Raw genomic sequence first — 26,853 nt, forward strand, 5'->3', positions numbered from 1 at the left:
TACTATCTATTTTTCATATTTATTTCATTTTACATAATTAAATTTATCTAAATTAATATAAAATTTAGTAAATGGCTAATTCACTGCATATACCTGTATGTTTAGTTCAACAATCAAGTCTGAAATATTTATAGAGTAATAACCATATAAACAATATCAGACTTCCCTGGAAGAGACAATGAAGTTAAGAGGACTAAGGCAAAATGTTTGCATTCCAAGAGTTCAAAAATTGAATGAGAAAAGAGACAAATATCTAAATTAAATATACTTCACATCTTTATTGATGTCCTCATTGTTTTTTTACACTGGTTTCTGCAAAAATTTCTCCTTCTCCAGTCAATCTATAGAGACTGATCTCATCTCAGATTAAATGTCACTACCTTAGTCATATTCAGGCTAGAATAACATGTGGGCCTTAACAGAATACTCAGGAATCTCCTATTTATCAGAGTTCCTTCATGTAACTCAGGAGTGGCCCTGAGCACTTTACTGTACCCTTCAGTTGTTTCCCAAAGGTCAGATGGTATCACAAACATTTTGTTCTTCCAATTTTCCAATTGTAATATGTTGAAAATTTCTGGGTATCTCTCTCTCATATGCATCCATATACATGTGCAGTCTTTTGGAAGAGTGCCAAATCTAAACAGAAAAAATAAACAATTTTCCACTTGCCTCATAACTCACAAATTCACATAGTTGTAATGGAGTTAGATGGTCTCATTATTATGCAGTGCTGTGATGCTTTCTTTCCTTCATCTTCCCATCCCCCTTTTTAAATGTGCTATTTCAGGTCTACCTGGAATAATAAATGAGCTAATGGTGACCCATATATCTCTTACAGCCTGCTAACTTAGCTACACTAAGACCAGGTAGAGCCTTTGAAATTACTTCTTATAGGTACTTGATTAAATTCTTAGCCAAGGGCCATTCTTCTCCCAAATCTCTCCATGGGGAAGAAATAGTCATTTTCTTCTTCCACTTATAAGAGCTTTTCAAGAAGGAACAAGTGGTCTGTGATTTTGATTGCCGTGGAGAGAACCAGTCGAGTAAGGACTTTAGAAGAGACCATTGAATTTGTTAATTAGTAGGTCATTGGTGAACTGATCTCGCAAAGACAGTAGTTTCAGCAAATTGGTAGGAGGAAGAATAACAAAGAGTAAGTTGAGACTGGAAGAAATGGTAGTGAAGGCAATAGTACTACTTCAAGAATTTTGACAGTGAACAAATTAAAAGAGAATAGATTGGGGAAATACTGGTTTTAAACAGTAACATTTTAACTTTCAAATTTGAGAATGTTTGGTATTCATAACTAGTAAAACATTATAGTTGTTTTAAAGCCTGAACTTCTAGAAAAACATAAACAGAGCAGTTTGTGGAGAAACCAACTTCTCTTCTGAGATAGTTAGATAACTGGTATATTTTTGTTGGAGCGTGTGTACAAAGTATTTTGAATGTTGGCCTGATTTTTTCTCAGGATTTGTTCCATGTCAAAACCATAATCAAACTCCTGGAACTGCTTGGGATATCTGCCATATCATTATTCCTTCACTCTTAAGGTTCGAAGAAGTATTCCTTAAGTATCTGTGAGTATACCAGGGTAGCACTGCAGAGGGCATGGAAAAATTAGAGCTTTCACAGTTCTGGCAATGTTCCAATAGCCTGAGAGCTGAGGCTGTTAAAAGGCCACCCCAAATCTCATAGAATGTGGACTTTATGTTCATCTTAATCTCTACCCTAGCTCCATTCCACATAACAAGAATCTTCATGGACAGGACATGGAAGCAAACTGGTAACCCAGGAGAGCTTCTTTTCCTCATATCAAGGATGGTGGCAGTGAATTAGGCAATAGGCATCTTCTCTCATCTCTTCAGTGGTTTTCCACCAGACTTGAACTTCTCTAAAACCTAACTCACTACCGAGGTCCTAAATCAATCATTCCTGCCTCTAAGCAAGGCTGCTGTGAAGCAACCCAGCCACTGTTCACCAGGGAATGTGGGCACTAGGGTCAGTTCACCTCAGTTCCAGTTCTGTTCTATTGATTACTAGAAAGCTACAGTCAAATCACCTAATCTATAGAATTTTAAGACTCCTCATCTAACAACATGAAGGTAATAGTGGGTGGCATCTTAGCCCAGGATTCTTAACAATAATAAATAAGATCATATAAGTGATGCACTTAACATGGCCAATAACACAGAATAAATATTCAATAAATTAAAATTTATTAATACTATTTGTCCTCAAACATAACAGAAATGGAGTTGTGCTCCTTTGAAAAGCACATATTAAGTAATCTAATTTTTTTTATTTTTTTTAAAGAATTTATTTATTTATTCATGAGAGACACACAGAGAGAGAGAGGCAGAGACACACAGAGGGAGAAGCAGGCTCTATGCATGGAGCCTGACGTGGGACTAGATACCGGGTCTCCAGGATCACACCCTGGGCTGAAGGTGGCGCTAAACCACTGAGCCACCTGGGCTGCTCTAAAAATTTTTTTTAAAAGGAACATGCTTAATTTTATCTAAAATTTCCCCCCAAATACTGAAATCTTACAATTCTAATGTTTTATACAATGTGCCGCATAAAATGCTGATGTAGTCTGAAACAGTATTTCTTATTCCATCTTTGACTTAGTTTGATCAATGTCTAAGTGTACAAAACCTATCCTCCTGCTGAAAGTTCACAAGGATGAAGAACTTGATAAAATTAGCAAATATAATGAAGAATAGGACAAAGAAAAAATCAGTCAAACTGTGCTTTGTGCAGGACAATAATCAGACCTATGGGGAAAAGCCAACTCGTTAAAAAGTCTTTCTTTCTTCTTTCTTCTTTCTTTCTTTCTTTCTTTCTTTCTTTCTTTCTTTCTTTCTTTCTTCTTTCTTTCTTTCTTTCTTTTCTTTCTTTCTTTCTTTCTTTCTTTCTTTCTTTCTTCTTTTCATAAAACACAAATATGCTCTGCCTCAGAAAATATTTCACTTTCTGTAAAATTTGTTTATACTTTTCACTCTTCCCACAATCTAAGAGAAGTGGGTTAGGCAGAGCCAAAGTGCTCAGCTAACTCTTACAGCTCTGACTCCTCAACCTTGGTGAAACTTAGCATCAGAGATGTTTCTCTGCTGTTATTACACTGCAATTTGATACTATGTTGAAAAAAATAAACCATTTGACTGTACTGTTTAGAAAATACTATTTCCAGGTAAAATTTCCTTTGATGGCTTCTATTCCACAGTGATTGAAACATTTACTATATCCATTTTAAGCCAAAGGCTGTTGGTCATGGTTTGGTACCAATTACAACCTTGAACTCCATATATGTTCTTCTTTCATCATTATGGTTTTTGAGATTGAAAGCATTTTTTGAGATTTCAATAAATTAAGGTTAAGTTTTATTTTCCTACTAGCATATCATCCTATAAAGGAGACTGTTTTAGGCTCCAACAAAAGGTAAATCTAGGTAGTTCTCTTTTTAAAAAGTAAGAGAAATTGGTTTATTTATACCATTATAGTATTCATTCTTCTACTGCTTTGTGGCAGTGTTAGCAAACTGAGTTTCAAAGACAAAAGGTATAAGGTTCCTATATTCTGGAATCTTACAGATTACTAAAGGAAACAGACCTTTAATCAAAATAATTCCAGTGAAAAATGTGAAGTACCATAGTAGGATAATGTGCCAAGTGCCAAATACTGTGGTAGTACAAAGGTTGAAATAAGTTATTCCCTTTAGTGTGGAAGGGGAGTAAAGAGTGGAATAGACCAGAGTTGACCTAAAACAATCTTTACAGAGGAGATTACTGAGGCTTTATTTATTTATTTAGGTTAACATATTTAGATATGGAGACTTAGAGGAATTGTTTCTATTTAATCCAAGAAACAGAAGGCAGAGTCATGTCTTAAGAGTAAGGACTCTACCAGAGTCCTCACAGTTTGAAAGAAGTACAGAAAATTAAAACAGATACTGTGAAAACTATGAGAGTGAGGAAAAATATGAATAATGTGTGACATTGCTGACATCTAGTTGAGATTGGTGATGATTATGGATCCTATGCTGCAAGTTATATTAATTACTCTCACCACTGCCAACCTGTCTGGGTGCCATCACAATAGCAGCTGATAACCAGATACGTATGATTTGGGAATTTCACCAATGAAATGTAACACAAGGAAAATCATGGGAGTAAGTTTAGGATATTAGAAAGAAAAGAATTGAAATGATTCACCATTGGTCTCAACATTTTAGAGGAGGTAATATTAGAAGTATTCAATAAGGAGAAAGTTGAGAGATCCACATATAGATGAGGCTAAGAAGGCCAAAGGACAGGTGAAAAGGGAGAGATTGAGCAGACAGGCTGGTCGCAGAAATTATTTATGAATTAGTAAATTAAGATACAGGAGTTTCTGATGAAAAAAGAAAGTTTGCTGAGTTCAGTAACTACTCACATTCCGCAACTCACTACCTACATGGAATTGAGCCATTTGCTTACTTTTTCTGACCTTTCTCCTTAACAGTACAATGGTAAAAACCAGTGTTTCTCAAAATTTAGTTTTTTAAGACTCACTAGATAACTTGTTAAGCCATATATTCGAGAGTTTCTAGCTTTTGCTTTGTTTAGCTTTTTGTGTTTTTCTTCAATTTGGGATGTGGCCTGAAAATATACATTTTCTACCAGTTTACAAAAATAACTGAGGTCACTATTTGAGTTACACTGCTAAGGGCAATGTGATCTCACAGAGATAATGAGATAATGTATATAAATGTTATGTGGTATACAGTATGCAGGCAATCAAATATCAGTTTTTCTCATCTCAATGAATATTTGCTTGTTGCTCACATCTGAACAACTGTAAAAGTGTGAGGTACCATACTAGAATTTTAGAAGGAATTCCAATTATCTGAGTAAGTTACCTTTGGGTCATTTTGAAATTCTAACATTTAACATTCCCTCTCCCTAAATCGAGTGATGAGAAAACAGATTAAGACAATAATGTGAAAGGAGACTCCATAAACATTTCTGAGAAGGGGCACACCAGGTGGCTCAGTGGTTTAGCACCGCCTTCAGCCCAGGATGTGATCCTGGAGACCCGGGATCGAGTCCCACGTCGGGCTCCCTGCATGGAGCCTGCTTCTCCCTCTGCCTGTGTCTCTGCCCCCCTCTCTCTCTGTCTCTCATGAATAAATAAATAAAATCTAAAAAAAAAAAAAAATTTCTGAGAAATTTTGATCTAAGCACTGATGTTACATATCATTAAAATGAGATGGTCTTTGTAATTATTCCCTGTAAATACCTAACAATTCATCTTGTGATTCCTTTACCAAATACCTATTCAGTCTGATAATTCCTATATAACCATTTTCACCAATAACTATATTATCCTTGTTCTGCCACCATGATCCCTACAGACTCACTTCAAAATTCTTTAGTTCATCAATTATTTCAACAAATATGCGCTAGTCTTTAAAGAAATAACAGAAGAGGCTGATTAATCTTTGTTTTCATTGAGCTAAGTGTATTGCTTCCATGTTGCTTCCTTCCAAAAAAGATCTGAGGGATGTTTAAAAATATGTTCAAACAATAAAACTGGTAATATAGAATGTTTATAATAACACTGTAAATAATGGGGAACCGTACATAACATCATATATATGAGTCATATATATGTATGAGCCTATATATATATATATATATATAGTCACTGTAACTGAGCATTCAGTTTAGCTGTCAATTTAGATACAGATAAAATGGTTTTATAATATTTTTATTGTGTAATAAAAGACAAAAATCAATTCCTCAGGATAATTAGTATTATTTCTTAAAATTAGTTTTTAAAAGGAATTTATCACTTGGGACCGTATTCAATGGATACTGAACAAAACAACAGACAATACAGTTAAAGTTACTTCTGCAGCTAAATAGAATTCAGTGGTCATATAATGTGATGAATTTTTAATTTAACTTGGGCTCTGTGCTACCAGACATTAGTGATGGTTAAGAACATCCCCTTCCACACTTTCTGTTCTAGAAAGAGCTAATGTCAAAAAACCCCCTTCATATAATTTACTGTCCATGGACTCCCATAAGATTTGAAGATAACTCCCTTGCTTATCTGTCTCTATAAAACCTCCACTTCCTTTTTTTTTCTTTGCTCATTAAAGAGCATTCTTCCTATGTAATAAGGCTGAACAAAATCATCCTCTTAATCATGCAGGGCATTTTATCTTTCACATTATTTTGATGCTGCATAGAAATTCAGGGGGACAACATTAAAGTATTTTTCTTTTCAAGGTCTCAACCTTTTTCACTTGGCTAACTTCTTTTCCCTATTAGAGAAAGTTTAGAAAATAGGTCAGACTCCCCATTCCCATTACTTATTTAAAAGTTTAATTTTTATACATTTATTTTGCAAGTCTCAAGGCTTTAAGCATTCCCAAGTCCTGATGTTTCTTTCCATACATACTTAGTGTTCTAAATCAGAGAGAATAGCAAAGTAATTTTTGTAAAGGTGAAGGGATAATGAGGTAAAATTGAAAGAAAAAAGAAAAAGGATAGCTTCAGGGTTTTATTCTCTTCAAGTCTTTAGTCTGACTTGCTAATTTTTTTCAGAATCTTCCATCTATGAGCTAAACATTTTACGGTGGCCATTTCCAAAGAAAAGAGTTCATTGTGACACATCTATTTGCATATCCTGGTTTACTGCCTGAACTGCCAGTCCTTTTCTGGTGATAATGAACCAAGAAGTTCTGCTTTTTACGTGTATAAATTTGGGCGTTGGCACTTTCTGTCCTAGAGTTTAATTTTCAATTCCCTTCTTTACTCATTGTTCAACTTACATATTTTAAAACTTTTCTTCTCTTCAGAAAATAACAAAGATTTTCTTCACTCTATTTTCCTTCCAATTTGAAACAGAACTATTCTAGAAAACAGAGGAAGTACTCTATTAACATGAGAACCATTTTAGCCTATTGTCTTAGCTGGAATTCTACTCTGGTGCCTTAATTAGGATTTCTGCAGACTCAATCCTAAATAGTCCACATGTTTTCTCAGAATTTGGCCTTCTAATCCAACTACTAAATATTTGATAAATGTTACATAAAATTTTACACAGTAACCATACAGGCTAAGTGATTGATGAACTATTCTGAGGCACCTGGGTGGCTCAGTTGGTTAATTATCTGCCTTCGGCTCAGGTGGTGAATTTAGAGAATCCTGGGATCTCTACTCAGCAGGAAGTCTGCTTCTCCCTCTCCCTCTGCCCCTACCCCCCCCACCTCACTCTTTGTCTCTTAAATAAATAAAATCTTTGAAAAAAAGAGTATGACCTGTTTCACTTGTTTACAGATACAGAAATTAATTTGTCACCAACACATAAAGCTGTTTGGTATAGAAGTCAGAACTTTTGTTTTTACTTCCTATATTAACTATTAATCATTATTATACACTCTTATTCTCATAACTTGTTGCATGGCAGCAGGTTTATTTCTTATAATAACCTTATAATAACCTAAATACAGTTGGTGAACTGTATTTACTAAGATCAAAGGAGACATGGCCTCTGTTTTATCCTAACACATTCTTTATCTGCCATAGTGTCTATAGTTATTGTAAGTGATCCTTAAACACAATTGAAACAAAAAAATACATTTTGAAATATCGTTTCCATTTACATTACAACTAGATCTCAAAAACACCATTTGTTGTGCCCAAGATTGCGAATCTGAGAAACCACCAAGGAGCCGAACACCTATGCAAACACAGGAGGGTTTATTTACAAGCTAAAGCTTGGGTCCAAGCATACCCTACACAGAGGAGCAGGGACTTGGACCCCGAGGTGAGTTCCAGCTTAGTTTTAAGGGCTGGTCTAGGGGACCTCCAGAAGGGATGGAGGAATTTCTCAAGTTCTGTTTACATTCTGATATGGGGCTTTCAAGGGCATTAAGCTGTAAGTTGTTTTTTTCTTATAACTGAAGTAATGTAAATTTGAGCTTTTATTCACAGGGGCCTGGGATAGCTGTACTTGTGCTAATGCTGAACTTAAAGTGGAATGGCCTTAATTTTCTCGGCCTCCACACATTCTCACCTTGCTTATATTATGAATGATGATGCAGAAAAAAGGAGACAAAAATTTCAGTAAAATATTTCAAATCAAGCACTTATAAAACTGCATATAAATATCCTCATGAAAATTGCTATATTTCACATAAACTTTTCAACAAAATGCTATTAGAAATATGAAAATAGTATCTCCATTCTAACTACGGGAATTTTTGTTAGCCACTTTACTAAAATGAACATAAACAGATATTCATTTTAGGTCTAATATTTACTTGTCAAGTTGATAACAAATAGAAATTACTCGAGTAAAATACATCATCATCTTACAAATATTTATTTAAGTTTGAGTTTATCATAGTCTTGATGTTCACACTGATGTAGGAAGAAGCACATGGAACATCAGATAGTTGCCAGTTATAGGTATTCCTTTAAATGTGAATTTTTACTGAAGTTAAATTAGATGCTTGTGCTGAGAACCTATTGTTCAAGGTGTTCATAGTTAATCTCCTTAGAAAATATTATTTGGGCTGCTAAAGTTTAAATTAAGAAAAAAAAAAAAGATATGTTATTAGTAAAATGGCCTAGAGGAAATAAGGACTATTATGAATAGAAATCTGTCATTAGGGAACTCTATTGATGATGGGCTTATTAGTTGCCTTAATTTTAGAACTCAAGAATTAAAAAAAGACCAAAAAATTAACTATTAAAACAGAGCACAGTATGTAAAAATAGTCTTATTTTACCCTTATTTTACCTAAAATTAAAAATAATTTTCTCCATGTATAACTTGGTTCAGATTTCACATAAGTTATTTTTGACTACAGAAAAATTAGTAAAAATGAATGTTCTCAATAAATTTTGAAAAATAATCATCAGTTGTTTATTGAATCTAGTAGACTACTTGGTAGTCATGAATGCATATTCCCTTTGACCAGTAATCCACTTTTCCTATAGAAATAAAACAAGCAGTTAGTAAGCATCTCATATTGTTTGTGATAATAAAAATAGGAAATGCTCCTAATACCCATCACTAAAGAGATTGTTAGATAAAATATATCTATGCTATAAAATACTTGGAACCATTTCAAAAGAATGATGTAGATTTATATGTACTAAAATGGAAATGGGAAGATGATGATTTAAGTGAAAAAACAAATGATATAAATATTATATTCAATATTTATAAGAAAAGTAAGTATATGTGTAGTATGAATACAAATTTCTACTTCGAACTCAAGTGTCCAAAAATATAACTTTTAAAATCTTTTCTAGGGATCCCTGGGTGGCGCAGCGGTTTGGCGCCTGCCTTTGGCCCAGGGCGTGATCCTGGAGACCTGGGATCGAATCCCACATCAGGCTCCCAGTGCATGGAGCCTGCTTCTCCCTCTGCCTGTGTCTCTGCCTCTCTCTCTCTCTCTGTGACTATCATAAATAAATAAAAAAAAATTTAAAAAAAAAAATAAAAAAAATAAATAAAATCTTTTCTATATTTCAATTTAATCTTTAAATTATCAGTTGGTGGAAATTTAATCATCTCAAGGATTTTAGTTCATCAGTCAATTTAGCATAAATTTTCTCTCCTCAGGGGTTCCATGTAATCCTGAGATCTTCCACAGTCCTGAGGCACTGATGAAGAGTGAACATCTAGCCATTGTTTCTTGGCATGTATACATGCTGGCATCTGCTAGCATTGATTCATCATTTATTTGATCTTTTGTTGTCACTACACACAGCTGGAATGTATGGTTCCCTTGACCAGTGAGAACAAAACTCTTATGAATAAACAGCTTTTAAGTAAGAAAGTTTAGGGATGCTTATGTAGTAAAGTTAACCATGGAAGATGTGTCCAGGTAGTCACTCTTCTCCCAGGATTAAGGAACAAACCAGAGTAGGGGATAAGATATAAAATTACTCTTCTGTACAACTTAATATCACCCAAAATTGGTTCAAGCCAACATGGGCTCAGAATAAAAATACAGACAATTCCATCTAAATTTGCTAGTGAAAAACCCTTTGTAATGAATACACCTTTTAACATAAGGCAGGATTTTTTTTTTTTTCCATTTAGAGCTCAAGACAAAATGTGAAAGGAATTCTTTCAAAGCATTTGCCAAATTTAAGTGGGAGCTGGAAAGTCCAGAAGAAAGTAGCTAATCATAGGCTAAGAATCTGAGCATAAATTTTGGCTGTCACAGATTATGGGCTACAGTGACAAAAATTAAAGAACATTGCAACCAGATTAAATAACAAAACCTGAATAGTCCTATATCTACTAAAATATAAATATGTAACTAATTTTTCTAAATTATCAAATCCCAGATGTCTTCTCTGCCAAATTATACACACCTGTATGTTTCTTTCCCACTTGGTTTTATGAGGTCAGCAAATTCTTGATTCCAAAATTTGACAAGGATATTAAGAGAATGACAGCAGGCAACCTCTTATTTTTTTTTTTTAAGATTTTATTTATTTATTCATGAGAGACACAGAGAGAGAGAGAGGCAGAGACACAGGCAGAGGGAGAAGAAGGCTCCACACAGGGGCCCAATATGGGACTTGATCCTGGGACCCCGGGAGATCATGCTCTGACCCAAAGCCAGACGCCCAACTGCTGAGCCACCCAGGTTGTACCCAGACAACCTCTTATAATCATAGATGAAAAATCCTAACCTATATCCTATGAAAAGAAAAATGTAAGTACCATGACCAAGTGAAGTTTTTTCCAAGAGAATGTAAGAGTCCAGATAATTCACCCCATAAACTGAAAATGAAACAAAAGATTATTTTGATACAGATAACTAACCTGATAAAATTTAACACTAAGTGATTAAATCTGTTAGCAAACTAGACTAAAACTAAGGACTCTTAAAAAAAAAAAAAAAAAAAAAAAAGGAGGTGTATGTATATTGGAACCAGAAATCTTAGGGCCATTTTAGAATTCTGCCTACCATGGGTAACTACCTGCAATTGTCAGCATTCAATATAATCAGTGTTAAAGTATTTGTTCCCTAAGACTGGAAAGGAAACAAAATGTCCATTCTCATAACTTCTATTCAAAACTAACTCTTATAAAGTGCAATAATGCAAGACTAAGTAATTGAGAACACAAAGATTAAAGAGGAAGAGATAAAAATGTGATTTTTGTAGACTCAAGAGAGTATATATAAAAATTTCAAAATAATTTCCCCAAAACAATTAGTATCAATAGCTGAATTTCTGAAGTGCGTTGAATGAATTGTCAATATACAAAATCCAAAGGTAGCTCAATATATCATTAAAAATAATTAAATATGAAATAAGTGAAACCATTTATTATAGCTTCAAAAATCTTCAATACCTATAAAAAAACCTAGTGAACATGTTTCAAACATTCAATTACCAAAACTACAAAATACTGAAAATAAGTGAAACCTAAGTGCTTTCACTATCCATGTTCATAGATTGGAATATTGAATGTTTATAAATGTCAATTCTTCTAAAATTTCTCTATAGATTTAAGGCATTCTCAAGATCTCAGATTTTTGTTTTGTTTTGTAATCTGGCACATAGATTCTAAAGTTCATATGGAAATCCAAACCTTTTGAAATCCAAGAAGCATCAGCAATGAAGGCAATATGAAACTGACACTTGAGAAAAAAAGAATATGTAAATATCCTTGAGAGATGAAAAAGTTGCTCAAACTCATTAGCCATCAAAAAATTCAATTAAAATCCCAGTAATAGCTGAGTGAAGTAAGCCAGTCGGAGAAGGACAAACATTATATGTTCTCATTCATTTGGGGAATATAAATAATAGTGAAAGGGAATATAAGGGAAGGGGGAAGAAATGTGTGGGAAATATCAGAAAGGGAGACAGAACGTAAAGACTGCTAACTCTGGGAAACGAACTGGGGGTGGCTGGAAGGGGAGGAGGGCGGGGGGTGGGAGTGAATGGGTGACGGGCACTGGGGGTTATTCTGTATGTTAGTAAATTGAACTCCAATAAAAAATAAATTAAAAAAAAAATCCCAGTAATAAACCACACCAAGAGAAATCACTAAAATTAAGAAGCCTAACAGATAAATTACAGAGATAGTGGTAATACTTATGCCAAACCTGGGGGCATTCTACATTTACACAAACATTATGAAAAACTATTTAGCAATGTCAATCTTAAATAAAACAAATGGTAATTAAATAATTAAACAATTATTATAAAGGGGAGTTTAATTAAATAAAGGGGAGTTTATTTAGGAATAGCACAGGAAGGGGCACGTGGGTCGCTCAGTGGTTGAGCATCTCAGGTCGTGGGATCAAGTCCTGGAATGGGCTCCCTGCAGGTAGCTTGCTTCTCTCGCTCTGCTTATGTCTCTGCTTCTCTCTGTGCGTCTCTCAAGAATAAATAAAATCTTTAAAATAAATAAATAAATTGCAAAGTTAGAATATTTAATGAAATATGAGAAGATGAACAAGATAAAGAAGATTAATGTTAGTGAAGGTCTGCCGTTAGCAGTGGGCAAGAGAAAAGCCAAACAGTTAATATACAGGAAGCCTTCTCTCTCTGACTATGTCTCTGCCTCCTTCTCTGTGTCTCTCATGAATAAATAATCTTAAAAAAAAAAAAAAAAAAAGGAAGAGCAGAGGAATTGCGATTTGGAACAAGCAAACTATGGCAAACCATAGGACAAGTTCAAAGGGACAAAGTAGATGCTAGATTTTATTAGGTTCTGGGAGGAAAGTATGGAGAGTTGTTTTGAACATGAGTTCATTGGAGGAGAACAAGAGTTTGATGTTACAGCAGCTTCTCACTGGCTGCAAGTGGTGGGCAGTTTGCTTACTGAGGCATGTAGTAATCTTCCATTTTCCTGCTGGTCATGTAAGTTCAAACAAGTGTTACCTGCATAAGACCTCTCCCTTCACGGCTTCTTGACTCCACTTTAAATCAAGACTCATTTACTCATTTTCATAGCAGTATCTTATAAATAGGATGATTTTTACCTTCTAGAACCAGTAGTTCCATGCCCTGACATGTATAAACTATATGTAAGTAAAAGTGTGACAAAATAATATATATGTATGTTTATAGAAGTGTTATTTGTTATAGCCCCAAGATGGATATGAGCACTCTCCTGCAATAGTAGAGCACATATACTCTGGTATGAGGACACAATGCAATATTATATAATAATATAAAGGAAAAAAGAAAACAAAACATGTTATAGACAGTAATGTGGTTAATCACACACACAATATTGTCTGAAAGAAGCCAGACAAAAAAAGTAAATACTGTAAAATTTCATATATGTAAGTTTCAAAAAAAAATAGTAAAAACTAACACATGTGCTAGAAATTAGGATAGTGATTACCTTTGGATATGAGTGTGGATACAACTGGGACAGACCCTGGGGGCCACCTGGGGTTCTTGATCACTGTGTTGATTATATGGACATGTTTACTTTGGAAAAATAAACTCCACACTTAGGATTTCTATAATTTTTAATTTTTTGTTCTTCAATTAAAAACTTAAAAATTCAGGTTATTGTTACCTAGACATCATCAGAATCCTCTTTCTACTTTTGAAGGTAAAGTTCAAATTTAATGTATTAGCTTTATTCTGCTACATCCTGTTACTTAAAAAATAGGCATCTGCCATTGAACACCTCCTATACTTGTATGACACCCAACCATACAGGTTCTCTGGGATCCCATGCAGGAGGAACAGTATTCCAGCTGTTCTCTGTCTGTCTGAAATCTATTCCTGAATAACTTTCAGCTGGCTTAAATGCAAATCTAATTTTACACAGGTAATGCTTAGAAGCAAACATTAAGGTCTTAAAATAGTGGTTGGTAGAGACACCCAACTAATAGAGGCTTACTTTACAAATCATCTACACTCAAATTAGTGACAATCTGGACATATATAACACAAATTGTTTTCAAGAGATTACAGCACTGTATCCGAGATGCTTATAATCAAATCTGCACTGTGATCAAAATCAAAAGACCTACACCTGTACTACATTGTTTGACATATTCATAATAACTCTCTCATAGTAATAAATTAAGGGCAGCAAAATGTTTGTAGGGATGGCGGCAATATACTCTGGAAGGAAGAATGTGTATACCAAAATTTCAGAACAATTTGCCAAGGACTATATTCACAGATAATTCCACCTCACCCCATTCTCCACACATCCAGTATTCCTAAGTCTATTGATTTTGTATATAAATCCCTCTCATTAATAAGCAATTATTTCACTGATTTCAAGTTGGTAGATGTTTCATCTCTAGGGTCAATTTTATCTGCGCACCAGTAAACAAAGCCTAAGGCCACAGATAACAGTTGACTGTAAATAAGCTGATTTTATATTTTTCATCTTTAACAGTGTATTAGAGGCCAGAGCAAGTAGCATATATATAGAGATGATTAAATAAATAGTTGATATAAATGCTAATGCCTTTTTATAGTTTTTACTTTCTCCCTGTCTTTCCCAAATGGGTGGAGACTGTATACTTCTGAGTTCTATTGCAAAATTTTTGACCCAACTTCCCTTCATGTTTGAGGATTATGTCATCTTGGTGTAGAACCTTCTCCAAACTTCTATCTTTGATCTATTATTCTCAACATAAGGAAAATGATTCATTCCTTTCCTAGTTGAAGATTTTCTTTGTGACTCTCTTTCCTTTGGCTATTCCCTGGGATTCCATCGACTATTCTGTAAGCAACCTTGTGGTAAACCAGGAGCCAGAAATAATTGTCCTCCAGGTAAACATATGTTTAAATATGTTTTAAAAATATATATTTTATTTGCTATTTACAAACACATGCCTCTGAAATTTCCTAAAAGGATGGGAAACCGAGTCAAGAGCAAATTCAATCCCACATGGCAGCTGTAGGCCATGGGCTGTGCAGAAGCTACCTTTTTTTCAGAAGGGCTCACAGCCCTAGTTAGAAGCATCGTTATTACTTCACAAGCATTTATTCCTGCCACACCTCATTTATTTATATTAAATCATAGTCAAATGGGCATTTGAACTGATAACCTCCATTAAAATTCCTAATGGGCTACCTAATAGCTCTTGTAATTTCCCTTGAAATTTAGAAATTTCTCTTGCCTCTAAAACTAACTCCTTACCAGGATAAATAATCACTATTAAAATCTGCTTCCAGTTTATTCTCCTTGTGGGGCTGAAGATGTGTCATCTGTCCCAGGTTTATTTTCCATGCTTCTCTCATTTGAGAGTTATTTGATAAAACTAAGCCATTGATTACTTTTTGTAACCTCTTTTCCTTTACTGAAACCTGTTATTAAGAATATTAACTTCAAAATTGTTGTGCCCAAGATTGCGAATCCGAGAAACCACCAAGGAGCCCACACCGATGCAAACATAGGAGGGTTTATTTACAAGCTCCAGCTTGGGTCCAAGTATACCTGACACAGAGGAGCAGGGACTTGGACCCTGAGGCTAAGAGGCGGAGCAGCTTTATAGGGGCCAGTGGCCAATGAGATTGTAACATACGCAGAAAGTTGCACAGTCATGTGGGTCCACACGCAGGTGGCCAACTGAACTACATCTTACCCTATAGTATCCTTTTGAACTGGCCTATTACTTTGGTCAGAATTGGCGCGCAGTTTTGGCGGGCACAAGGCGGGGTTACATTTTTATGAGCCGATTTCTGGTGAGGGTGTGCTCAGCGCCTTGACTAGGGCGGGGCAGCGCCTTGAGCAATAAGCAGGTCATGTGGGGGTCACGCAGGAGGTGGCGGGTGCAGCACAAAATGGAGTTAGTCCTGCTCTGCTTGTCCAGGGGTGGGGGATTTTTGTTAAATTTCCTGGGTCCCACAAAAATATCTTAGAAAGTTTTCTAGCCCAAAGACACATATATTGGTTTTCTACTGTGGCATAAAAATCACCAAAAATTCAGCAACTTGGAACAATATTTTCTTACCATTTCAGAGGGTCTGGCAGGGCTTTCCAGTCACGCTCTGCTTAGGGTCTCGCACAGCTGTAACCAAGGTGTCCCCCCGAGCATGGCTTGACCGGACGGGCCCACCCCCAGGCTGATGGACAACGACTGTGGGCAGAACTATTTCCTTGCGGTTGGTGGGCTGAGGGCCCCAATTTCTTGCTGGCTACTGGCTGGAGGCCACTCGCTGCTGGAGGCCACCTGTAGCTCCTCATGACGCCCCCGTTCCCGGGCCAGGGTCTCTCCCAGCATGGCCGCCTGTTTCACCAAGGCCAGCAAAGGTTCCCTGGAGCGGCCTGCTAGCAAGAGAGTCTCGCGGGATACCTCACATCACTGCGGCACGTCCTCTTGGAGGAGAAGAGAGCCAGCAGCCATCATGAACTACGTCGAGCCCCGGCGCGACCGACTCCTCAGACTGAAGGAGGCTCCATCCCGGGCACCGGCAGGGACAGCCTCTGGGTCTGAACCCTGAGAAGCAGCCGACCGGCGCGCCCAGCGGGTGCTGCTCCCAGCGGCGGCGTCCTGCTGGCGGCGCCCTCGGGCCTCCGTCCCCCGGCTCTGCAGCGCCCACCACCACACACCCCGCCTGCCGGGCTGACACCGCGCGGCGCTGAGGTGGAGCCGAGCGCTCCTGACACGAGCAGGCGGGCGGGCCGGCGGCGGAGCGTCTGCGGGAGCGAGAGCGCGCCCCGCCCCCGCCCCCGCCCCCGCCCCCGCCTCGGCCTCAGCCTCGCGGCCTCTGAGGGCAATCGGCCTTGGGCCGGGGGCTGCGGGGTCCCTCCCAGCGACGGGGCGTGGGGCTCAGTGTTCTCACGGACACCCGAAATCTATCGTCGTCCCTTAAAGGATGGAGAAGTGCATCCAAAAACTTCATATAAAGTAAAAAAAAAGAAAAAGAAAAAAAAAAGAAAACTGCAAACCACCAATTCGGGGCAAAGGAACGAGCCACCGCGTCTGAGCAAGGAAAAATACCGCCTAAGAAAGCAAGCTGTAGCCTCAGGCTTGGCCTTAAGGGCCGTCGAGGAGAAGGGATTACACAATGGAGACCAGGAACCTGAGAAGCTCCTGGAGACACTTGTCCTAGGATATGGAGGATTTCCCCAGCTTTGCTGAGATACACTCAACAAATATTGTACCTAAGGTGTACAACCTGATGTTTCCATGTACTTGTCCATTGTGAACTGATTACCACAATCCACCTAATTAATACGTCTGCCACTTCACATAGGTGTGTGTGTGGGGGGGGGGGGGGTGTGTGGTGACAACACTTAAGGTGAACTTTTAAAGCAGCCCAGGTGGCTCAGCGGTTTAGCGCCGCCTTCAGCCCAGGCTGTGATCCTAGAGACCCGGGATCGAGTCCCGTGTCAGGCTCCCTTCATGGAGCCTGCTTCTCCCTCTGCCTATATCTCTCCCTCTCTGTGTCTCTCATGAATAAATAAATAAATAAAATCTTAAAAAAAAAAAAAAAGATGAGCTTTTAATAAATTTCATGTATACAATACAGTATACCGCACTCGATGTGTTTCGTGATCTCTTCCTTTCTAGCATTAAAATTAACTGTCACTGCATTGGTTACATTGGCTTCCCACAATGTTGAAGAAACAAAATTAATGAGCTTTAAAATATCTATTTGATGTAAACTATGAAATTTCTTAACACACACACACACACAAACACACACACTTTTTTTTAAGACTTTATTTATTTATTCATGAGAGACACAGAGAGAGAGGCAGAGACACAGGCAGTAGGAGATGCAGGCTCCTTACAGGGAGCCCGATGTGAGATTTGATTCAGGACCCTGGAATCACACTCTGAGCCAAAGGCAGGCACTCAACTACTAAGCCACCCAGGCATTCATCCCTTTCCTTTTTAAATAAAAACCAGAGATTCCAACTTAGGGCATGATCTTCTAGATAAATGAACTGGAAAACTATTTTCCACATATAATATGCCAACATTTATTTGTGTAAATAGTAAAATCAGTCATTGAAAATAATGACTGACTTAGACACCATTACAGAAGATACAAAATGCCTACCAGTCTTTCGCACAGATGACTAACTGCAAATATATAATTTATAATTAGTAGAGTCAAGAGAGTCAAATAAGGAAAAACTGAAGCTTAAAGATAGAGTCATTAAAAAATAAAGAATTGGACAATGTATATCCAGTCTGGATTTATGCATAGAAATTCAGAATGCTTCAAAGAAGGAGTTTTTGGTAGTAGATTTTTATCATTGAATTTTTATAAATAACCAAAATCTATAATAATAAACAATATATAAAAACCACAAGTTAAATACTTTCAAGTACATAAAATAGTCTTTTAGATTCTAAAAGAAAATCATTCGGTGTGTATGTGAGTTTTGAGGGGTAGGTGGCCAGCATGGGGAGAGCTGCCAACCCCTCTATCAGAGCTGCAATTCAGCCTAATATGAGTTTTAACTTAGTGAGTGTTCAAGTCTTTTATTTTTCTCTCTCCCTAATAAAATATATTGTAGTGGATAATAATGTAGCCTCTCAATTCAAACTTAACAACTCTAAATCTTCACTTTAAAATATATTACATGAGGATTTGATAATTAATGAGATAATAGACCTGTTATGCTGTATAACAATACCTGGAAAATACAAACTGCCAGATACATCATGGCTATTTTTATCAGGGAAAAAGATACATACTATATACATTCATATGGATGCTGTTGTGTATTATACACCTAGATATGAATGTACATAAAACATACATGCTATCATATAAATATTAATATAATATGCAAAGAAACTAATTTTCTTCCACATAAAAATTAATGAAAAATGAAAGGCTTCAGCATTTCATAGTAACACAAAATGTTGAATTAAGTGTTTAAACAACAGTGGGACTTAACAGTTTTCAAAAGTCAGAGTAGAAGAGAAAAATATCACTGGGGGAAACCATACTGTGGACTGCTTAATCCACTTTGACTATTAGGTAAAGAATTCTTAAGTTTTCAAGAGTAAAAATTGTCAAATGTTTACCTCACTTCATGTTGTTTATATAGCACTATAACTCCCCTAGCCAATCAGATTTGTTATTTCCTTTAGTATTAGCGCCTAACTTGGTATTCTTCAATATTTGAGACTATTCAATTATATTATAAACTTTCTAAATAACAGCAATCTTATTTGTTCTAATGCAGTTCTGCAAATTCTGTCTGGGTACTGTCAATTATGTTAAAAGCATACACAGCAACACATTATAATATAAAGAATAACACTTTCTTCCATTTCACTTTATAGCATATTTTACTTGCAAATTTTGGTATTTTAAATTTATCATTTATATAAGCATCAACTCTAATAATATTTTGTAAATGCACTGTAAATATAACCTCATGGAATGAGGCTAATTACTCCATCATAAAACGTCATGTGTCAACAAATGTTGGAACAGATACAGAGAAATGATTTCTCATCAACTGGTGGTGAAAATTTAAAAAGGTACAACCACTCTAGCAAATGGTGGGGTTTTTTTTAGGTTTCTTAGACAACAGCAACAATGATACCCTTCCCATATGACTCAGCAATCTCAATGGCAGCCATATATCCCAGAGGAAAGGAAACTTATGTTGATACAAAAACATACATGTGATATTTAATTTGTGATAGTCCCAAATTGAAAACAACCCAAATATCCTTCAAAAAGTTAGTGGTTAAACAAATGGTGATGTATTCATTTCATAGAACACTGCTCAAAAATGGACAGTAATGAACTATAAATGCAACAATTTGAATTAATCTCAATGGAATTACACTGAAAGAAAAAAGCCCATCTCAAAAGAAAAGCATACTGCATTATGGTGTTTACCTACATTCTTCAAATGACAGAACTACAGGGATGGTGTTGGGAGGAGGTGTGGGGAAAAGGTGTAACTATATATAGGGGTAGCAAGAAGGATCTTATGGTGATGGAATAGGTATCTATTTCTTGGAAGTGGTTGTATGGCTCTAGATGTGATTAAATTGCATAAAACCACACACACACACACACACACACACACGAGTGCCAATAAAAAGTCTGGTAAAATCTGAATAAGGCCTGTGAATTACACCAATGTCATTATACTGGCTTTGATATTAACTATGTCAAAGATACAGTCAGACACTAGTGAAAAAGGTAAGGACAGATTTTTTAATTATTATGTACTATTGCAATGGGGAAAAGAGTCCAGCATTAACTCAACTGAACTTCAGTTTTTTCAGAGGTGATTGGGTGTTTTAAAGGAAAAATGAAAGATTAGTAAATGAGATGAGCAGGGACTCAGTAAGTCAGAAAAGTAAAAAAAAAAAAAAAAAAAATCACAAAAAGGATGGTCTATCAGAAATCCACCTGGGTTTGCAAAGCAGGCATTTATCAAACTTAGGCTCCTATCCCCATCCCCACTACCATAAGACCAGGAAACAAAGGCCTTATCTTCAAGTGTTGACTGGAATAGTAAATTCTTTTAGCAACCCTGAGCTTTCCCAGGAGGCACTTTAAAGAGGCTAGCTTCTTCCTAGGGATGAGGCCTTTACCTGTTAGAAACTATGCTACTGTTTGTTCAAGTATTTAAAGGCCAAGGTTGGGGCCTAGTACAGAAGAGGGCTCAAAGGAGTCCCAAAGGTTTTGGTTAAGGATAGGTGTGCCTGGATGGCTCAGTTAGTTAAGTGTCTGCCTTCAGCTCAGCTCATAATCTCAGAGACCTTGAAATGGAACCTCCTGTCAGGCTCCCTGCTCAGAGGTGGTCTGCTTCTCCCTCTCCTGCCCCTCTGCTTATGTGTTATCTCTCCCTCTCTCTGTCTCTCTCTCAAATAAATAAATAGAATCTTTAAAAAAAGATTTTGGTTTAGGATAATCTCTGTCAGCTATAGTTAGTTATATAAGGGAAAACTGAATTAATGGTACACAGATCTTGTCTGTACTATCTTTGCAAATTTCTGTGAATCTACAATTATTTCAAAATAAAAATGTAAAAATATGCAATGTTTTATGTTATCATAATTTAAGGTTGTTAATTTTTGAGTGTTTAGAATTTACCATAATCATTAGCAGTATATGGGATAGAGAATTTCTTAATCAACTAATATTCATTTTAGGATCCATAAAAAGTCTTTTTCTTATCAATATAGCCTCAGTATAGTGTGTCTTCACATTTTGGATGCTTAGCTAATTTTGTATAATAAATGAGTATATGGATGCTCAGCTTGTATGTATTTATGAGGACTGTCCAATTCTCTTTATTTTTTTTTAATTTTTTTATTTATTTATGATAGTCACAGAGAGAGAGAGAGAGAGGCAGAGACACAGGCAGAGGGAGAAGCAGGCTCCCTGCACGGGAGCCTGATGTGGGATTCGATCCCGGGTCTCCAGGATCGCGCCCTGGGCCAAAGGCAGGCGCCAAACCGCTGCGCCACCCAGGGATCCCTGTCCAATTCTCTTTAATCTGACTCTACATTCACCAAATTTATTACATTTATTTGGTAAGAAGCAGAAATGTTGTCTTATACCTTAAGAGAGGATATTTTTTTTAAATCATAGTCTAAGAAAATAATGTTTCCTACCCTGGATTTGCTATTTTTCAAACATATATATTGATTCATTTATTTTTTTTCGTTATAAATCAATAAATTAGTACTTGGTGTCATTCAGTGGTCAGCTTTGAATTATAATATAGCAAATTTGCTTTCTAGATTGGGTTTCTACATTAATGGAATCAGCATTCCAGCAAGAAAGTTAAAAGTCTTATTTTATGCTAATGGTAATCCTTTGAAGACATGAAAGAAGCTCCTTATCTTATTTTTGAAAAATAAATGTACATAATTTTTATTAACATTTTTTACATTGAATAACCTTATTTTAAGAAATTAATAGGAGAACTGAAGCAATGTTGCCTAAAAAAGTGCTCAATAATCAATATCTTGACATCTGATGACAATAAGTTTAAAAAATGTGGTTCTTCTCAAAAATGCCCTATTTTTAACTCCCTTTAAGCTCTAGAAATGCAATTCAGTAAATGAAAGGAACTTAAGAATGATCCCTGGGTGGCGCAGCGGTTTGGCACCTGCCTTTGGCTCAGGGCGCGATCCTGGAGACCCGGGATCGAATCCCACGTCGGGCTCCCGGTGCATGGAGCCTGCTTCTCTCTCTGCCTGTGTCTCTGCCTCTCTCTCTCTCTCTCTCTGTGTGACTATCGTAAATAAATAAATAAATAAATTTAAAAAAAAAAAAAAAAGAATGAACATGGATGCAAAAATTCTCAACAAGATACTAGTCAATAGGATACAACAATACATTAAGAAGATTATTCACCATGACCAAGTAGGATTTATCCCTGGGATACAGGCTGGTTCAACACTCGTAAAACAATCAATGTGATTCATCACATCAGCAAGAGAAAAAACAAGAACCATATGATCCTCTCAATAGATGCAGACAAAGCATTTGACAAAATACAGCATCCATTCCTGATCAAAGCTCTTCAGAGTGTAGGGATAGAGGGAACATTCCTCGACATCTTAAAAGCCATCTACGAAAAGCCCACAGCAAATATCTTTCTCAATGGGGAAGCCCTGGGAGCCTTTCCCCTAAGATCAGGAACAAGACAGGGATGTCCACTCTCACCACTGCTGTTCAACATAGTACTAGAAGTCCTAGCCTCAGCAATTAGACAACAAAAAGAAATAAAAGGCATTCAAATTGGCAAAGAAGAAGTCAAACTCTCCCTCTTTGCCAATGACATGATACTCTACATAGAAAACTCAAAACACTCCACCCCAAGATTGCTAGAACTCATACAGCAATTTGGCAGTGTGGCAGGATACAAAATCAATGCCCAGAAGTCAGTGGCATTTCTATACACTAACAATGAGACTGAAGGAAGAGAAATTAAGGAGTCCATCCCATTTACAATTGCACCCAAAAACATAAGATACCTAGGAATAAAGCTAACCAAAGACATAAAGGATCTATACCTTAAAAACTCCAGAACACTTCTGAAAGAAATTGAGGAAGACACAAAGAGATGGAAAAATATTCCATCCCCATGGATTGGAAGAATTAATATTGTGAAAATGTCAATGTTACCCAGGGCAATTTACATTTTTAATGCAATCCTTATCAAAATACCATGACTTTCTTCAGAGAGTTGGAACAAATTATTTTAAGATTTGTGTGGAATCAGAAAGGACCCCGAATAGCCAGAGGAATATTAAAAAAGAAAATCATAGCTGGGGCATCACAATGCCAGATTTCAGGTTGTACTACAAAGCTGTGGTCATCAAGACAGTGTGGTACTGGCACAAAAACAGACACATAGATCAATGGAACAGGATAGAGAATCCAGACGTGGACCCTCAACTTTATGGTCAACTAATATTTGACAAAGGATGAAAGACTATCCATTGGAAAAAAAAGTCTCTTCAATAAATGGTGCTGGGAAAATTGGACATCCACATGCAAAAGAATGAAACTAGACCATTCTCTTGCACCATTCACAAAGATAAACTCAACATGGATGAAAGATCTAAACGTGAGACAAGATTCCATCAAAATCTTAGAGAACACAGGCAACACCCTTTTTGAACTCGGCCACAGTAACTTCTTGCAAGATACATCATGAAGGCAAGAGAAACAAAAGCAAAAATGAACTATTGGGACTTCATCAAGATAAGAAGCTTTTGCACAGCAAAGGATACAGTCAACAAAATTCAAAGACAACCTACAGAATGAGAGAAGATATTTGCAAATGACATATCAGATAAAGGGCTAGTTTCCAAGATCTATAAAGAACTTATTAAACTCAACAGCAAAGAAACAAACAATCCAATCATGAAATGGGCAAAAGACATGAACAGAAATTTCATAGAGGAAGACATAGACATGGCCAACAGGCACATGAGAAAATGTTCTGCATCACTGGCCCTCAGGGAAATACAAATCAAAACCACAATGAGATACCACCTCACACCAGTGAGAATGGGGAAAATTAACAAAGCAGGAAACCACAAATGTTGGAGAGGATGTTGGGAAAGGGGAACCCTCCTGCACTGTTGGTGGGAATGTGAACTGGTGCAGCCACTCTGGAAAACTGTGTGGAGGTTCCTCAAAGAGTTAAAAATAGACCTGCCCCACAACCCAGCAATTGCACTGCTGGGGATTTACCCCAAAGATACAGATGCAGTGAAACGCCGGGACACCCTGCACCCCGAAGTTTCTAGCAGCAATGTCCACAATAGCCAAACTGTGGAAGGAGCCTCAGTGTCCATCGAAAGATGAATGGATAAAGAAATGTGGTCTATGTATACAATAGAATATTACTCAGCTATTAGAAATGACAAATACCCACCATTTACTTCAGCGAGGATGGAACTGGAGGGTATTATGCTGAGTGAAATAAGTCAATCGGAGGACAAACATTATATGGTCTCATTCATTTGGGGAATATAAATAATAGTGAAAGGGAATAAAGGGGAAAGGAGGAAAAATAAGTGGGAAATATCAGAAAGGGAGACAGAACATGAGAGACTCCTAACTCTGGGAAATGAATCTAGGGGTGGTGGAAGGGGAGGTGGGCGGAGGGTCGGGGTGACTGGGTGATGGGCACTGAGGGGGGCACCTGATAGGATGAGCACTAGGTGTTATTCTATATGTTGGCAAATTGAACACTAATAAAAAATAAGTTTATAAAAAAAAAAGACAGGAACTCAAGAAATGTTGAAACTTAAGAAAAATGTTAAAGGAATTTTTTCTATTTGAATCTTATGATTACTACTGGCCTAGTTTTTATCATATCCTAAGCTGTTTCATAAAAGTTTTTATATCTTTCTTCTTCTCAAACATTATCTTCTCAGACATTAAATAATAATCAATAGAAGCATTTAAGCAAAATATTTTGAAGCTGATAACCAGTGCACACACATCTTAATAATTAGTAAATACACATTTCCTTCCGAATGTCAGAGAATCACTTGATTTATTTCTTCTGAAGTAAAATAATGATTAGTGGAAATCAAACCTCTTTTCCATTGTCAAGTAACATGGCATTGGAGTATCAGAGATTGAACAAATATATAGAGGAGGAAAAGGTGACATTAGGTGGGCCTGGGTGGTTCAGTCAGTGTAAGCGCCTGACTTTGGCTCAGGTCATGATCCCCAGGGCCTGGAATATAGCCCTGCGTCTGGCTCCTTATTCAGTGGGAGTCAGCTTGTTACTCTGCCTCTGCCCCTCTCCTTGCTCATGCTTGCACACTCTGTCTCTCTCAAATAAATAAATAAATAAATAAATAAATAAATAAATAAATCTTTAAAGAAAAAAAGGCAACATTACTGCATTTAAGCTATTTAAATATGATAACACTTCCTTTCCTTCTATAGCAATGGTCTCAACCAAGATGGATTTTGTCTTCAGGGAGCATTTGACAATATCTGGGTACATTTTTGATCAATACATTTTGGTTTTCACTGCTACTGAAATTTGGTACAAGAGGCCAGGGATTCTGTTAAACATCCTATCATGTCCAGGACAGTCCCTAAAACAAAGAATTGTTTGACTCTAAATATCAATAGTATCAAGGTTGGAGAACCCTATTCCACAGCCAACTGCATGTATTTAATACTTTTAATCAAGATCGTCAAATATGTAAAGTTGACGTAGACAGAATAGATATGAAAAAGAAGGTCACTTGTCACAATTCATTTAATCCAAGTTCCATACTGGGAATTTAGATTATGTCTAGTTATGATAACTTGCCCAAGGTCATTAAGCCCATTCTGATTATCTGTAAACTAATCACTAGACAAAAACTCAGATCTGATCTGATTTTTAGGCTACCACACACTTTTTTAAAAATATTTCAGAATTCAGGTCATTGCACCCAGAGCTAATATCCCTCTATAAAAAGATAATAATCAAATTGTATTCTGAAATTCTTGATTTTGATGATGGTAGTCACTTCAGTAATTTTTTAAAAATCCCATTTTGAAATGGAATTCAATTTGTAGGGATGAACATATCACTTTAATAAGGTTAAACATTGTCAAAAGAAGTAGTTTTAAAAGTAGTTAAATGAAGCCACTTTGCATGATGCTTTTCAAAAGAGATATTTATTGTATGTTTTCATAGTGCAAATGCTAGCATATTTTAAAATAATTTGACATTAATTACAGCTAAGTATGTACAGTTAGTATGACTTCTATCCTTTAGTTTTTGCCAACCTAATCTTTATTGCCAATAAGGATCCCAGTAATCCTTAGTGTTAGGCTGGCAATTTTGTCCTTTTTAAAAATTTCATCTTTAAAGCTCATTACAATTTTGAATAGTGAAAATGTGTTTGTTATAGACCATACTGCATAAAATACTTTATAAATGACTTATTTTTTCCTTGTTTTTGGTCCATGTTACTCTCTAGGAACCTGTGATTACCACAGTAAAAAGTGAGATGTTTCTTAAGAGTTTTAAATCAATCTTTCTCTGGCTTAATAACTGCATTTAAGGTGAACTGTGGTGGGAAATCACATCCAGTCTGCATGCTGCTGAAGTGGGGCAGGCAGTCAAAGTAAGCCAACAGAGGAGGAGGAGAGGGAGATGAAGGAAAAACATATCACCAAGAATTGTACTGAAATCAGACTTGACCTCATGTCATTCAAATAGGAGACTAACATACAATCAAATCTCTAGTCTGCTACGAAAAATTCCTGAATAAAGGTTACAATATAACTGATTTTCTCTATCACATTTTTTTTTCTTTTGCAATGTACACACACACAATAGCATAGTGTCCCAGCCCCTCGCAGGCAGACCTATATGTATAGCCCAATATTTGTACCTTGGCTCAAC

The 26,853-nt window shown here is 36.5% G+C and overlaps 1 long non-coding RNA gene across 1 annotated transcript in view; it reads right to left on the minus strand.

Annotated features, from left to right (window-relative positions):
• The window catches only part of LOC111091676, a 31,069-nt gene extending 14,482 nt beyond the window's left edge, over positions 1 to 16,587 (minus strand). The window contains exon 1 of the long non-coding RNA XR_005376455.1: positions 15,980 to 16,587. This is a non-coding gene — a long non-coding RNA (uncharacterized LOC111091676). The remainder of the gene's footprint in view (positions 1 to 15,979) is intronic.
• Positions 16,588 to 26,853: the final 10,266 nt, after the last annotated feature.

This window comes from Canis lupus, chromosome 22 (assembly GCF_011100685.1).
Source record: "Canis lupus familiaris isolate Mischka breed German Shepherd chromosome 22, alternate assembly UU_Cfam_GSD_1.0, whole genome shotgun sequence".
NCBI classification, from domain to species: Eukaryota; Metazoa; Chordata; class Mammalia; order Carnivora; family Canidae; genus Canis; species Canis lupus.